We start from the raw sequence: 15,968 nt of genomic DNA, 5'->3' as shown, positions 1-15,968 counted from the left end.
TATTTGAGTGTGCGTATCTCAATTATTTATTTTTTGTGTGACAAGATTTTCAGCATGTTAGTTGGATCATTACTTGCCCTATAAGCTGTCTCTACTCTCCAGTCTACTCAGTGAACACCAGATTTGATTTAAGATCACTTTCTACAAACAATTTTAAAAAAAAATTTCTTAAATGTGCTTTTTTTAAAAAAACAATCATCTAAACAAATTTTATTTTTCTGTCAGAAATTCTTCTGAGATATAATTTTATAAAACTATTCTAAAGAAATTAAGAACAGAATAAGGCCTAAGTCTCTTATAATTGACATGAGCCTCTTGTTGATAATGGAAAAAAAAATTAAGCTGGAGTGTTTTATAAATGACTAAAACTGAGATATTGATAAATTTAAAAAAAAAAAAAAGGAAGAAGAAGATAATAAAAGCGAAAAGTCTGAAGGAATCCTCCGAGATAGCGATAAGAGATGATAAAGGTGTAATCTTGGTGGAGTTTGCCTCTGTCACTTGGCCAGCATCATCTTTCTTTATGTGCAGAGTTTTCACCAACTTGGAAATTTGTCCAAATAAATTTTCTTAAATCCATTTCAAACTGAATAAATTGATCACGTAATATTTTGAATCCCTGAATCTATTAATTCTAGATTAAAAAAAAGTTTGTAGATTAAAGATGTACTTCTCTCAATCCTAAATATAAGATGAGATAGAAATATCTGTTTTGATCTTGGATGTAATTTACCAATTTATTTTGTTTCCCAAATTCATGATTTTTTTCCCTAAATCCTTCCTATTAAATTGCACATGTGATATTTTAGAGAAAACATGTATTTTTTTTTTATAAATAATTGATTTACTTAAATTTTTTATTAACTACAAATTAGTTATATAAGACTTATACCTAACCTAAGACTAAAGAGAGTATTATGTGTAGTGTGGCATTGTGTGTCCTTTGTGCTACGTTGAGTAAAGAATTTGTATGGACTAAGACATAAAAAAAATATTTTTCTGACCCTAAATATAAAATCCATTTACATTATAAAATGGATCTTATATTTAGAATAGGAAGAGTATAATAATTGTTTGGCACTTGTATGAAGTGGGACCTCTTGATGGGAGTGGGCCCCATGGTACGAAAAATCAATACTACCTCCAGTCCTAATTATAAGAGCCAGTTGACTAATTTAAGAACATTAAGGAAGTAAGTTGAGTTAGTTATTTGTCCTAAATATGTGTTGTCTTTCTTAAAATATCCTTGCTAATCAAATATATTAACTAGAACTATTATTGTTAGAAGGGCTACTTTGAAAAAAAAATGTATAAATATGAGAGACAAAGTGAATTGAGGTCTTATATTTAGGATCAAAATAAAAATCAAATAAGGTATTATATTAAGAACCGGGGGTAGCACTTGTGAATGGATTTTATTTGAATGGGATGGATGTGTGTACTTTTAAAATATTTTTGTTGGGATTATTATTAAACTAATTAAGGGAGTTGCTAAAATGATGATGATGTTGTTGAGCATAATGCTTGAAGATAATAATGCATTATAGATATATTTGAATAAGTCTCTAAATAGGGACATCAACAAGAGGCATGCCCTGCCCTTTTATCATTGTGTTTGTCTTATTTTTTAAAAATTATTCTTGTTTTTGTTTTGGTTGCATAGGGACAACGTGTGAGGCCAAAATGACAATCATAAGACTTTTTAAGGGGGGAAAACATTATTTTTAGGATCTGTTCAAGGAGTGTGTTTGTGTGTACCAACCAAAATTTAGATACATTTTGTTTGTTTTGAATCTTGAGGGTGGCATTATTAATAGTTGGATGCGTGTTGTAGAAGAGAAGGTTGTACTTCCTATGGAATCAATTACCATTCCATTCACATGTTATGGGTTAAAAAATCTCAACTCGAGACTCATCATTTTACATTTAAAACTTGTTATTTTTAGGTGAAGTGTTTGGAATGCACTACAATATTAACACAACTTGTTGGCTTAATAGTCATTCTTAATTTTGACATGCAACTAGTTGGACAATCAAATCCCATCAACTTTACTTTTAAATGAAAATCCTCATGCCGATAGCCACCTTGCTTGCGGTCAATAACAGAGCTCTGTTGCCCAGTGGGGGTGGCTAGGGTGTTGGCCACCTGTAGGTCTTCAGCGGGGGGTTGTTTACTTATTTTCTTTTTACGACTGGGGGGCATATTTGTCAATTTATTTCAATTTCAAATTTTCAATTTGGGTTGGTTCTTTATCTGGGATTATGTGAATTAAATTTTACAATTTCAATGGTCTTTATTTGTTTTTCCCCCTAGAAATAAACTATTTTATTGAAAAAAAAATTAGATTATTTGTACTCCATAAGAAGAGCTGGGTAAGTTGGAACTACATATGCGGGAATGGCTTTTCACTCACAATGTATTTTTTTAAAGATTAATATCATTGTTAGCTTTTATGATTTCGTCAACTTTTGATTTTAACTTTTATAGTTTCAAATGGTTGATTTTAGTCTTTATAGTTTCATAATTTCTTTGATTTGAGTTTAACAAATAGTTCTTGTACATTAGCGGGATTCGGTTTTGGTCCTTATATATAAACTTAAATCAAATTTCATAAAACTATATAAGCAGCGACAATAATTATATAAAACCCATTTTTTTTCAATATGTGAGATCAAATTAATTACAAGTAACAACGGTGATATTATTGTGTTAAAAGGTCTAACTCAAGTGGCTATTTAATTTGAAATTAAAAATGAAAAAAAAATAAAATTAACGGAAGGGCCTTCTCATTTGTTGTTATGAAGAAAAAGGCAAAAAATGCAAACAAGAGACAATCAAAATAGTTTAACTGAATAGAGTAGCAATCAAGTCAAGTAAAAACGAATCATACTAAAGTTTAAGTTCAAAATCTTATGAATTTACGGAAAAATATGACAAGAGAAGTGCTAACTTTATTTCATGCGAGACAATTTTTTTTAATATAATTCAGAGTATCCTTAACTCACTTTATATTTAAGATTAATTTTCATCAGACAGAAATTATTAGGATTAAAATCTTTCTAATAAGTGTACTTTTCAAAATTCGAACTTTTATTATCCTCTTTATGGGGCCAATGCAAGACAATATTTAAGTATAAATATGTAATTGGTAGCATCCCACGTAATATCAAATATTTATTTGGCAACAAAAATTAAATATTTAATCATATATGCAAAAAAATATAGAAATCAATACCCATCACAAACTATAAACTATGAGAGATTTATTTTGAACAGATTACTACTATAGTGTAATATTAATTTTAATAATACCATCTTGAATACAAGAACTATATAACTAATTTATAAATATTGAGAAAATTAATTAAGTTAGTTATTTGTAATAAATCAATATTATCTTCTTAAAGATATTTTTGTTAATTATATGCATTATAATATAAACTATTTGATACCTGCAATGCACTGTTAGAACTACTTTGAGAAAAAAATGAACAAATATAAAAGTTAAAATAAATTAGAATTTTATATTTATCATTAAATTAAATATTAAATTAACTATATTTAAAAGCCAAGGTAGTATTCCCCTGTTTTTTAATATAGGACCTAATTCTTGTGTTGGTTTTGATTATAAATATAAAACCCATTTCTCATATTTATCAATTTTCTCTAAATTACCTTTATGGATACTTCCTCAACCAAAATCAAGTAGAAAAGATAGAGGGGTATTAAGAAAGATGATTATAGTATTTTAAGAAAAATATGTCACTTTTCTTATAATTAATTAATTTATCTAATTTTTTTAATTTAATTAAATTAACTAAATAGGTTTTATATTAAAAAGCAAAGAAGTATATAAATGGGTATTAAAAAATTTAGAGGAATCCCTTGAAGTTTGATCGCTGGCTCACTCAATAATGGAGCACAGTCAGTAAAAGCACAATGCTGACAAAAGCCCCCCAAAAAAAAAACATAACATTAATAAAAAGCAAGTGACAATGCTACTTTTGACCTGTAAACATGCTTGCGTCTCCAAAGCTACCAACCTATTTACACACGCACAAGGAGTATTATATTATATTGTAAGTAACATTGGTAAATAAATTTTTAAATAAACATCATAGATATAATATTTAAAAAAAGTCTAAACGTTAATAAATATTCAACGCCGGCTCTATCCTCATTCATAAAGTAGTTAAGACTTAAAACAATATAATAAAGGCAAAAGAGACAAACTAAAAAGATGCTTTTTTAAAATTAATAAGCTAAGCGAAAACTTCATACAAATTTAGAAGGCTAAAAGTGTGTGCTTAAGACGGCTAAAAAATTAACCTCCACTCTTGATTGTTAAAAATATTTACTGTGAAAAAAAATATTGCTTCATTTTAATACTTTGATAATAACTTTCAATTCAAAAAAAACTTTCTAGACAATATTGCTCCTAAATAAAAATTTCTAGAATAAAGCTATATCTTAATTCAAAAAAAAAAAAAAACTCTTGAGGCAACCTTAAGAATTGAAATAAGCAAATTTATGTTATGTTTGGATGGAGAGAAAATGAGGAAGGAAGGAAAACTAGGAAGGGAAATAGGGAGAGAAGTGGTTTTTCCCTTGTTTGGATGAGGGAAGAAAAGTGAGAGAAAAGAAAAGTTGGAAAGAAATAAAATGAGTCCCATAGCTCATTTTCTCTTAACTTTTCTCTCCATATATGGAGAGAAAATGAGAAGAAAACATATGTTTCCTCTCTACCCTTACATATGTTTTTCAACCAAAATAATACCATTTATTTTTTTTTCACTTTTTTTACTTTATTTATTATTGTCAAGTCTTTCTTCTGTGTTTGCTTGATTGAAAAATAAAATAACTAAAATTGCAAAAATCCTTCTAAAATGAACTGAAAGGAAAAACAAGTAGAGTTATTGTTTTGGTTTTTTTAGCATTACATTACACAAAATGTTTTTTTTAAGAAAATTATTTGATATTAAAATATAATAACATGATAATAAATCTTTATCAAATAATTTGATTTTAAATTATATGATTATGTTAATGTAAATATGGTTTTTTATTATGATATTTAATTTGATTTTAATCAAAATATATTTTGATATAATAAAAAAAGTATTTTAGTCATTCATATATTTACTCATTTTCTTTTCTTTTTGTTTTTTTCTTGTCTATCAAAACATGAGAGATGATAATATTTTATCTCTAATTTTCTCTTCTCTTATTTTTTTTCCTCTCAATTTTTCTTCCCGTCCAAATAGAAAGTTAGAGTCTATTCAGAATAACTATAAAATAAGATATATGTGTGTGTGTAAAAAAATCATTATATAAAATGTACTTATAAATAATTTTTTACACAATCACAAACATGGCCTTAAAGGGCCCCGGAATGGCTTAACGACAATGAGGCCTCTGGAGACTTTAGAAGTAACTTTTCGTCAAATTACCTAACGACCTTTATTTGAAAAGATTTGCTAGCCGACGGCCGCTACCCAAGATTAGAGCTCTAGCCCTGACAAACTGGAAAATTATCGAAAAAAGGCGGCGAGTAATTGTATGATGATTTTATTTTAATATGCTTCCCGTTTTAAATATAAAACATTTGTATTCACTAATATCACAATTATATGTATAAAAATTTTATATTTAGAATCAGAAGAGTAAATAACAATTTTAATTATATAAAATTAACAATAAAATATTAATTATTATTTGTGTTAATATAATATTTGGTCTTTTTTGCTATCATTTTGATTTTCATCCTTTAAATTTTAAATCATAAGTTTTGATTTCCTAATAGACAAAATAATCTAAGCTTTTAAATAAAAAGAAACTTGAAGATAAAAACTTATAGTCAGAAACTTGAAAAACTAAAACCAAGATGAATAAAAACTTAAATGATCAAAAATTATAGTAACCTTTATTATTTTAATAATGGCATCCTAATCTTTAGAATGCTGGTTGTAACCAAGGTTGCCAAACTCGCAAGTTTAAACAAACTTGTGAGAATAATGTAAACTCGGATTGTGAACTCCTAAGAGTTTATTTTTATTAATAAACTAGTATTAAAAATATATAATCAAATAATTAATATATAAAAAATGAGAACTATTTCATTTAAATATATTTTAAATTTAAATAATTGAAATTATATTCATCAATATTCATAATTTATCACATTCAATAAAGAAATTTCTATAAAATTCATATATGAAGTTACTAAATATAATCAAATCCAAAAATTTAAAACAAGTTTAAGAGCGAGTTAACATGATTTTGTAAGTTTAAAACGTAAAAATAACAACCTCGATAAATGAACTCGTAAGTTTAATCAAGTTTAAAGTTATCACGAATTTAAGAGTAAATCGATACAATTTTGTTAGAAAAATGTTAAACTAGAAGAATCAACTCGCTAGTTTGACAACAGTGATTGTAACTAAAAAAATAATATTGAGGTGCTGAATGCACCAAAAAAATATGATCAGGTGCTAGATATACGACAAAAAAGATCAGGGTACTGGATATATCTGGGAATTAAATCAGGCTGCTAGATGTATTTTTACCCTAAAATATTAAGTAATGACACTTATTTTTTAAAAAATTTTAAGTTATGTTAGAGGCTTAAAGATAAACGGTTATCTTTCATCCAAAAAAAAAAAAAAAGATAAACGGTTATCTGAATTGAAGAAATAGTAATAAGTAATAACTTTTAACTCTATGAAATGATAACAAAATTTTAAATAGGGATAACTTCCTTAATTATATTTCACTAGACTGGTGTTCTTTTTTGTTTTCGGCCACCCCCCAAAATTATGTTCATGGGTCAGATGTAGTTATCCGCTTTTTTTTTTTTTTTAAAACCAGAATAGTTGTACGTAATTAGAAACCTTCACTTATTGATTTGATTTATTTATTCATAAACTGGTAAATAACGATCACATATTTAATTATTACTTAATACTTAATTAGTAGTATATCGCAATACTTTTTTTAAAATCAAACATTAAAAATTGAATTGACCTTAAATATTTGTGTCCAAATTAATGTTTCCTTGAATTTGCCCTGATACCATACTACTATTTGCTGTCTTAAATCTAAAAATTAGATGAAAGATTCCCTTTACTTGGAAATATAAGGTCTAATCCTAAATTTATAATTTTTTTCTAAAATATTTTTGTTGATTTTCCTACATTTGATCCTTAATATAAGAGCTAGTTAGAGGGTTAGATTTGATTTTAAATACAAGAGTTCAATCTACGTTATCTTTTTTTTTCCCTCAAAATATCCTTATTGACAATAAGAAGTTCCTATCAAAAGATATTTTAATGCACATGATTAAAGATAATAGTTTAGAAAAATTAACACTTATTCGTAACAAATAACTAAATTAACTAATTTCTTTAATATCTTCATATTAACGATTTGGCTTTTATATTAAAGAACAGAGATCACTATTGTTAAGCTAACAAGTTGACTCTCTGAATTTAACGTTTTTACGTTTTTAGCTATTAAAATCATGTCGATTCACTTTTAAACTCATGATAACTGTAAACTCAATTAAACTTACAATTTTATTTATAAAGTTCTCCCCTTTTAACTTACAAGATCGTGTCAAATCATTTTTAAACTCGTGTTAAATTTTTGGATTTAATTATGCTTTGTGCCTTTATATATGAATTTAATAAAAAAAATTTTTGTTGAATCTGATAAATTATGAATATTGTTGGATATAATTTCAATTATTTAAATTTAAAATATATTTAAATAAAACTTTTCTCATTTTTTATATATTAATTATTTGATTATATACTTTTAGTACTAGTTTATTAATAAAAATAAAGTCTTATGAGTTTACGATCCGAGTTTATGATTCGAGTTTATATCATTATCACGAATTTGTTTAAACTCGCGAGTTGAACAACCATGCCAGAGATAGTACATAATAAAAGATTTTTTTGCAAAGGATAGTTTGATTGCCCATAATTAGAAATGGTATTATATTCAAATAATAATTATCTAACTCTTATTATATTAAGGATGGGTGAGATTTTAATTGTTAATTTTTTTGGAGTAAAATATTAAATTTACTCTCGACTTATACATCCCTAAACAGGTCAAGCCCCCCATTGTATCACTTTTGAACTCACTTTGATTCAATGTTTGACTTAGACAATGAGATGGTACTTGGAATGACACCAGTGTATGAATGAATAACATACTTATTTTTCAAATGGATGGCTTTAAGGTAGGACTGTGAACCTATACTTTATTTCCACCATTTTAAATACAAGACTGATTTATCTAACACACACTCATAAAGAAGAACATTTAGGGAGTTAAGAAATTTTTAATTTTTTAAATTTGCTACTTTTTAAATGCATGAGAAATTGATGAGAGAGATGGAGAAGATAAGAGAGAATTGAAGGAGAAACACGGAGTGATCTTTTATTCATTTCAAGTTTAAAATCACTTGTGCATGCGTACTACTTATAGTGTATAAGTCTTTAAATTCTTTTTCAAGAATTACAACAAGAAATCAATCTGCATAATTGTGGGACATATAAAATTAGGAAGTTATAATTACTAATCATAGAAAACTCCCAAAAAACCATTCATGTTGTAAGTTACATGGCTTTAAGTGTGGAATCCCAAAAAACAACTCTTAGAAGGTTATGGACAACCATGCTTAATATTAGAGGTGTTCATCATATCTTGTCTCAGCCGACCTGTCCCCGTCTGGTCCCGATCATGGCAATCCTGTCTTGGGATATTTTATATAAATATATATATTGGAAAAAAATATATTGCCTTATTTTGTGCAGGTAAATGTGTGTATTGTTTCTTTTTAAATTATTTTCTTTTTCATCAATCATCACACTTGTCTCCTCTTCAATGCTCTCGTGCTCACTCAGCCTCTCTCAGCAATCAGTATTGGCTCTCTGTTCTGGGCTATTGCTCTTCAAGACTTCAACCTTGGCCGTCGACTGCTCTCAGCCTCGCTCCTCAAACAAGTATGAGGAGATGCAGACTAATTTTTCTAAATATTAGATCTTCCATAATATGCCTTATTTTTGAAATGAGGTTTCAGTTATATTTAAATTCAAAAATCAATACAATGTTTGATATACCATTTGTTTGTTGAACCTAAGAATGGAATTCAAAGGTGATAAAGCAAAAATAACTTAATTTTAATTCTTAATCAAACAATTTTCAATGATTTGCCTTTTGAACTTAAGGTTCCTTTGAGGTTGTTTACTTGTTTTAGCTTTTTATCAACTTTTACCTAATTGTTTGACCAAACCCAATCGCATTTATTTGTTCCACTATTGTCACCAAACCAGTTATATTTTCCTTTCTATTTTCCTATTTATAAAATTTTGTTACCTTTTGATTATCATATTTTTGCTTTAAAAGTGACGGATAGATTTTTATTATAAAAAAATATTTTAACCAAAAAATCTTTCATTTTTTTTAGAAAATCATAATGGAAATAACTTATGCTTTTTAACCATAACTTTCATTCATAGATACTCACATAATAGCTATGTTTAAGACATTAATGATTAATGTGAAGATCTCTGGATGTCGAGATAAACATGAACATCTAGTTTTTTTTTCCTTTACACATAAGTATTCTCTTATTAAAGACAATCTTGTTTGAAACATTATCGGGTACTAAGTGTAAGCATCTCTATCAACAAGAATTTGAATATTAGTTGGTCATGTTGTAAGATACTAACTTCTTCAGTTAGATCCAACCCTTATTGATATCTAGTCTTTGTATAAAGAGACAGGCAGAAGCAGTTAGAAAATTAAGCACTGTTGGACCTATTAATAGATTAGTAATAGATCATTGATATAAGGGATTTTTTTTTGCTCTTATATGTCCTGAAAGTTTATTTTTGTATAAAAAAATACCCTAGAAATTATCCGCGGTTAAGTTTGACGGTTAAATTATGCAATTTGGCTAGTGTCTTTAATGGCCAAACTTAACAGTGAATAATGGTTGAGGAAGAAAATGTTATGAAATAAAACTTCCAAGACATATAAGAGCCAAAAAAAAATTTAGGTTTTGTTAGCTTCTTCGTGAATACTTTTAAAGTATTTCAACACCTTTGATATAAACCCTATATAGGTGAGGAATATTAATGGGGCATCCTTTATAAGCAGAACATGTTTAGATGCTTAGTACCATAATGAGTACCATGATGCTCATCGCTTTGGTATATGCACCGTCTAAATATAATTTCAATCATTTGGTTTTAAAATTTGTAACTGATAATTTTTAAATAAAAAATATTTTTTAAAAAAATTTCTTAATTAAGATTTTATTTTCATTCTAGATTTTACACACATTAAAATAATTTTTTAAAAGAAACAAAATTAAAAGTTTAAATCTAGATGGTTCATGTTAGATTCGGACGATCCACGTGGAAACCATTCCCCTTCATAAATTGAAGTGAAAATCTAACCACATGCATGCTCCTAGCCTCATGCAGTTTGCCCAGAGTCCGAAAAAAGTAGAAAATATAACTATGAAGTCTTAAAAAATGAATGTAATTACAAAAACAAATCTTACAATAACTGGACTATATGCAATGGTAAATTTTGGTGTAGAAAATCACAACAAATCTATATTACTCACTTCTTATAATGATTTTTTGGTGATTATGGGCTTCTTCGGTTTTTTTTAAGAATTTTTTGTTTTTAAAAACAGAAAAACAAAAGTTCTTGTTTGATAATTTGTTTTTAGTTGATTGTTTTCAAAAACAAAAAAAGTAATAAGTTTTTAAAAACTAAAAAACTAAAACTACTTCTACATGTTTTTCTTTTGTTTTTGTTTTTGTATTTTGTTTTTTTTTATTTTGAAAAATTAGATAAATATTTTTCTCTTCTCACCTATTACCCGCCACCAATTATTATTAGTGACAACTACTACCTTCCAAGTATGATATTTTATGTTTTTTTTTCAAATGTGATTTTTGTGAAATTATTATCCAAACAACGTTTTTTGTATTTTGTTTCTAAAATTTGTTCAAAAAAATAATTTCATAAAAATGCTTTGAGAATAAGAAAACAAAAAAAAAAGTTTGCGTCTTACATTATTAAAGTTAATAAAGAAATAGAATGACACCAAAAAAAACTAAGAAAGGGACGAAAAATAGGCCAATACAATTAAAATCTGTCAAAATGAAAATACTATTCATAAGCCTTGCACAAATTTAAAAAAAAAAAACTCTAGTAGTAATTATAAGACCTTGTTTGTAGTCTACAAACAAGGTCTTATAATTAAGGCCGGAGGTAGTACTATTCATAAGCCTGACTTTTATTAAATTAAATTAAATATAAAGATTAAATTTAGATTAAAAAAAGGCCCATATCATTATTATTTTCACTAGGTACAAGTAAGCCAATACAATTAAAACCTGTCAAAATGAAATCACTATTCATAAGCCTTGTAGCAAAAAAATACTATTCATAAGTCTGGCTTTTATAAAATTAAATTAAATGTGAAGATTAAATTTAGACGAAAAGCCAATATTATTATTTTTTTTTGCTAAGCACATGTATTTTTTTTTATTAGAGATAGTCCAGTTTGAAGTACTATATGTTACTAAATGTGAGCACCTCTCTTAATAAGAATTCAAATTTCACTTCATCACATTGCAAGAGATTAACTCTTTTCACTGGTACTAACTCTGTTGGTAATACTATCTTTTCTTCTTCTTTTTTTATTTTTTGGTTACAATAGTATTTTTCTTCTGCAGTTGGTTGCTTAAACTTGCTTGAAACAAAAAGGGAAAATGCCTAAGCTGACCAATCTGGGCCAGCCAAAGGCTTTTCTTTTTTTCTTTTTGGTTGCATTGTTGGTATAATGTAATGCTAATGTATATTAATAGATATAAAATCTTTTTAGATCTCATAGCAGGGGATAAAAAAAGAAGAAGAAAAAACTCATGGGATCTCCATTGTGAAACCAAAATTTTTAAGCAAATTTTTAAATCCTAATTTTTGTTTGTTATGTTCATTTTTTTTTAATATAGATACATTCACTTGCTAAAAAACAAATAAGTACATTCAGTTTAATTTTTTCCCGAAAGCATTTGTGCAAAACAATGAGAGAACACGTCATCTAACAAAATTTACCAAATTAATAAATAGAAAAAATTATTAACGAAACTAAATAAAACAGATTTTAAAATTCACGCATCTCTTCAAAATCAGGAAATGTGGATAACTAATTAATGTAATAAAAAATATATATAACCAACTAACCAATTAATTAATTAAGGTGGGTAATTAGGTAAGCTTTTGAAGTCAATAAAACAAACAGGCTCAATATATTATCATTAGGTTAGGGAAACCAACTGTCGGTATCAAAAGGGAGGTTGAGTCAAAGAAGTAATAAATAAACAAGATATCAAGGAACTAGTTTCTGTTTAATATCTTTAATTTTAATAGTTTATTACTACCTCATATTCTTAGTATAAGAACTAAATAATTAATTTATAAATATTAAAAAAATTAATTAAGTTAGTTATTTGTAAAAGTGGGTGTTATTTTCTCTAAAATACCACTATTAATCATGTCCATTGAAATTATTATTTTTATGAAAAATTTGTAATATGTGCAATCATTATAAATAATTATGGATTACTAGAGGGCGAAACAGATAAATATTAAACATAACATATATTAAAGTCTTATGTTTATGACTAAATTGAATATTCAATTAGCTCTTATACTAATAACAGGAGGTAGTATTTATTTATATTTTCTGTTGATCCTGTCCGGTGACCTAGCTTTGATATAATTGTGCGCGTCTTAATCACCTTCGAACAGGTGTTTAGAGGATCCTTGAAGGAACGAGAGGTTCTAAGTATTTTGGCATGAATGGAAATATAATAGAGGCAACTTTTAGGCAAATGCAGGTCAAGTCTACTCAATTTCAAATATCAATATCCACTTTTCAACCATTCTGGTCGGATCCTAATAAATGTGTTACGAATTCTTTATTAAGTAGACTGGAGAAAAAGAGAATCCGAAGTTCCTAGAGCTCACTTATTCAATAAACTAAATTCTTTAGATAATATCTCTTCATGGTCTTTGAGTCCATTTGGTTCAACTCCATTACATATGTGTGATGATAATTAGAATTGCATTACCATGAGGAGGGGTGTTTGGTTACTTTTTAATTTGGTAATAGAACTATCATCGCAATAATGACTACCAAAAATTTGCTAATCATCATTTATAAACCCCCCCCCCCCAACAAAGGGGAATTACCATCCCTTATAATATTTTAAATGTCTTTGTTGCCCTTAACATCTAATACGAAAAGGCACAAGATACCCTAAATTAGATCCTATATGGCGTTTCCCTATTTTACACCTTGAAAAATTTATATTTAATTTTATTGATGGAAACGGTTATGCAAAATTTATGTTTCTTTATTTCTTTCTATCTCACATTTATGTTTGTTGATTTCCTGAACCAACTGTGAGATAATTCTAAATGATACGTGAGGATCTAAAAAATATTGTGATTTTGTTGTGATTTTTCTATATAATTTTAACTTGAAATTTTAAAAGCACAATTATGTTCACTTATATGTGAGTTATACTTTACATCATAATGATGCTTTTTTGATATGACTACTTAAAATTTCATATCATCATACTTAATTTTATTTTAGTTTATCAAAGAATTTTTTTGTCCATACTAAGCTGTAATATTTGATAAAAGTTTAGTAACTATTATCTTCATCTTGATGTGGTCATAATGTAATGCTTTCAAAATAAGTGTGACTTTTTCAAAACAAGTGACTTGTACAAAGAACTTCGAGACTTTGAAAGTTTGACAAAAAACAAAGAACTGGAGAAGTTTTATGAAGAAAACTATTCAACCAATTTGATGTGCCTAGTTGTATATGCAAATGATGTTATATCTATTCTTGTATCAAATATATGTTCTGGTTTTCTTAAATGACTAATCTAAATATCATACTTCTGCCTGAAAATTTTTAGAAAGCCTTGATAAAATTCAAAATCTAATGAAAGAAAAATTCTCAAATATTCAAATTATTATCCAAATTTCACTACCACAAAAATGTCCATTTTCATCCCTTATTTTCATCTGAAATTGAAAACAGAGGAAAAATGGGTGATATATTCGTCTGGTTAAGCCAAGCAGAGGAATATATGGCTCCATACTTGTCTGTTGGGCCTTAACAAACGAGTATGGGTCCATATACCCGTCTGGTCACAAGACGAATATGGGCCTTGTTTTAGGGCCTAGCTTCCCCTCGGGCTCTCATAACTCATTCCCTCTAGCTCCTTCTCCCCCCTCCCCCCAAATTTTTGCTGATAGCACCTTCAGCTTTACCCCCACCTCAAGTTCTCCCAACCTTCAGCTTCCCCCACCCCCATTTGGCAAACCCCACCCTACCGCCAGCCCCCACATTCCCCCTACCGTCAGCTCCCCCTTCCTATTTCATTCGTTGCTACCTTTAGCTCGCTCCCCTACCTTCAACTTCCCCTTCCCTCAGTGCCAGCTGCCTCCCCAAGCTCCCCCCTCCACCCCCCCAAAAACGGTGGCCTTCAGCTCCCCCCTCCCCCACACCATTTTGCAACTCACCCCTACCCCAACGCTCTTCAACTCCCCCGAGCTAGCTCGCTCCTAACCATTAATTTCGCATTTAGCCCCCCCAGTGGCCAGCTCCCCCCTAACCATTAATTTCGCAGAGACCCCCCCAACGGCCTTCAGCTTCCAACAAGGCTAATTTGGTGCTTTGTCCTTTCATTTTCTAGCTTGCACCCCAAATTTCAAGCTTAAGGTCAACACTCTCCCCTCCCCCATTTCACATTTTCTTCCACTCTTTCTCCTTCTTTGCTCACATTTTGTTCCTTTTCTGTTCCCAGATCAGCTCACCGTATGTGGGTAGTCTGCAACTCCTCCTTCAATTTCATTTTTCCCTTCATAGGTAAGCTAGATATCTTTTCTAGGTTGAAGGATTAATTGATGGTATATATTGCTTGTGTTGCTGTAGTTGAACCAGTTAGAATTAGGAGGTTTGTGATTGTATTGCAATTTAGATGTTTGATGAAATGCCTCTATGTATAACCAATGGAATGGAATTGAGTTTTGAGATTTTATGTTATTTGGGTTTTTTAAAAAAATTATTATAGCCATGAATTATGAAGAAGGAGTGGTTTTAAAGATTTTATTGTTAAAGTTTAGGTGTTTGATGAAATGGCTATGTGCATGAATTATATGGATTAGAGCTAGAACCAATTAATAATGATTACATTAAATAAATTAGTGAGTTTAAATAGGAAAAAAACATGCTTCATTTATTGTAAAAAAATTTTTGGATGATAAATTTTATTTGTTAAAAATGAATAAAAATTTGATTATGGTGTCATACAAAATTTCAAGATCAAGGCACCAAGTTGTTCATCTTTAGATAAATTGTGCAAACATGATCAATGTTATTAATACATAAAATAAATGTTTATGTTAAAATACTAACTATGTAATTAACAAAATTTATTTCTTTGTTTATAAAATGTTTAATATTATTTAGAATTACTTATATATTGACAGAATGGATCGTAATTGGATGAGTGCTTTTAGAACAAGTAAAGAGTATGAGAATGGGATAGAAGAATTTATTGAATTTACTAAAAGGAATGCTTATGACAAAAGTGGAAAGCATTTTTGCCCTTGTGTTAATTGTTTGAACGAGAGATGATTGACTATTGATGGTATAATGAATCACTTATTTTGTGAGGAGATAAATCTTCGATATACAAGATGGATATGGTATGGTGAAAGAGGAACAATGCCGTTGGTTGAAGAAGAGGAATTATGGGTGGATTGAATGATAGAATGGGTGATATGATTCATGATGCTAGAATGGGGTTCTTTGCACGATCAAATATAAATGACAGCTTGCAAAGCG

Source organism: Neltuma alba, unplaced genomic scaffold (genome assembly GCF_004799145.2).
Source record: "Neltuma alba isolate B1F8T4 unplaced genomic scaffold, ASM479914v2 tig00010855_pilon, whole genome shotgun sequence".
Classification (NCBI taxonomy): domain Eukaryota; kingdom Viridiplantae; phylum Streptophyta; class Magnoliopsida; order Fabales; family Fabaceae; genus Neltuma; species Neltuma alba.
The sequence above is the reverse complement of the archived record's forward strand: the minus strand, read 5'-3'. Positions refer to the sequence as shown.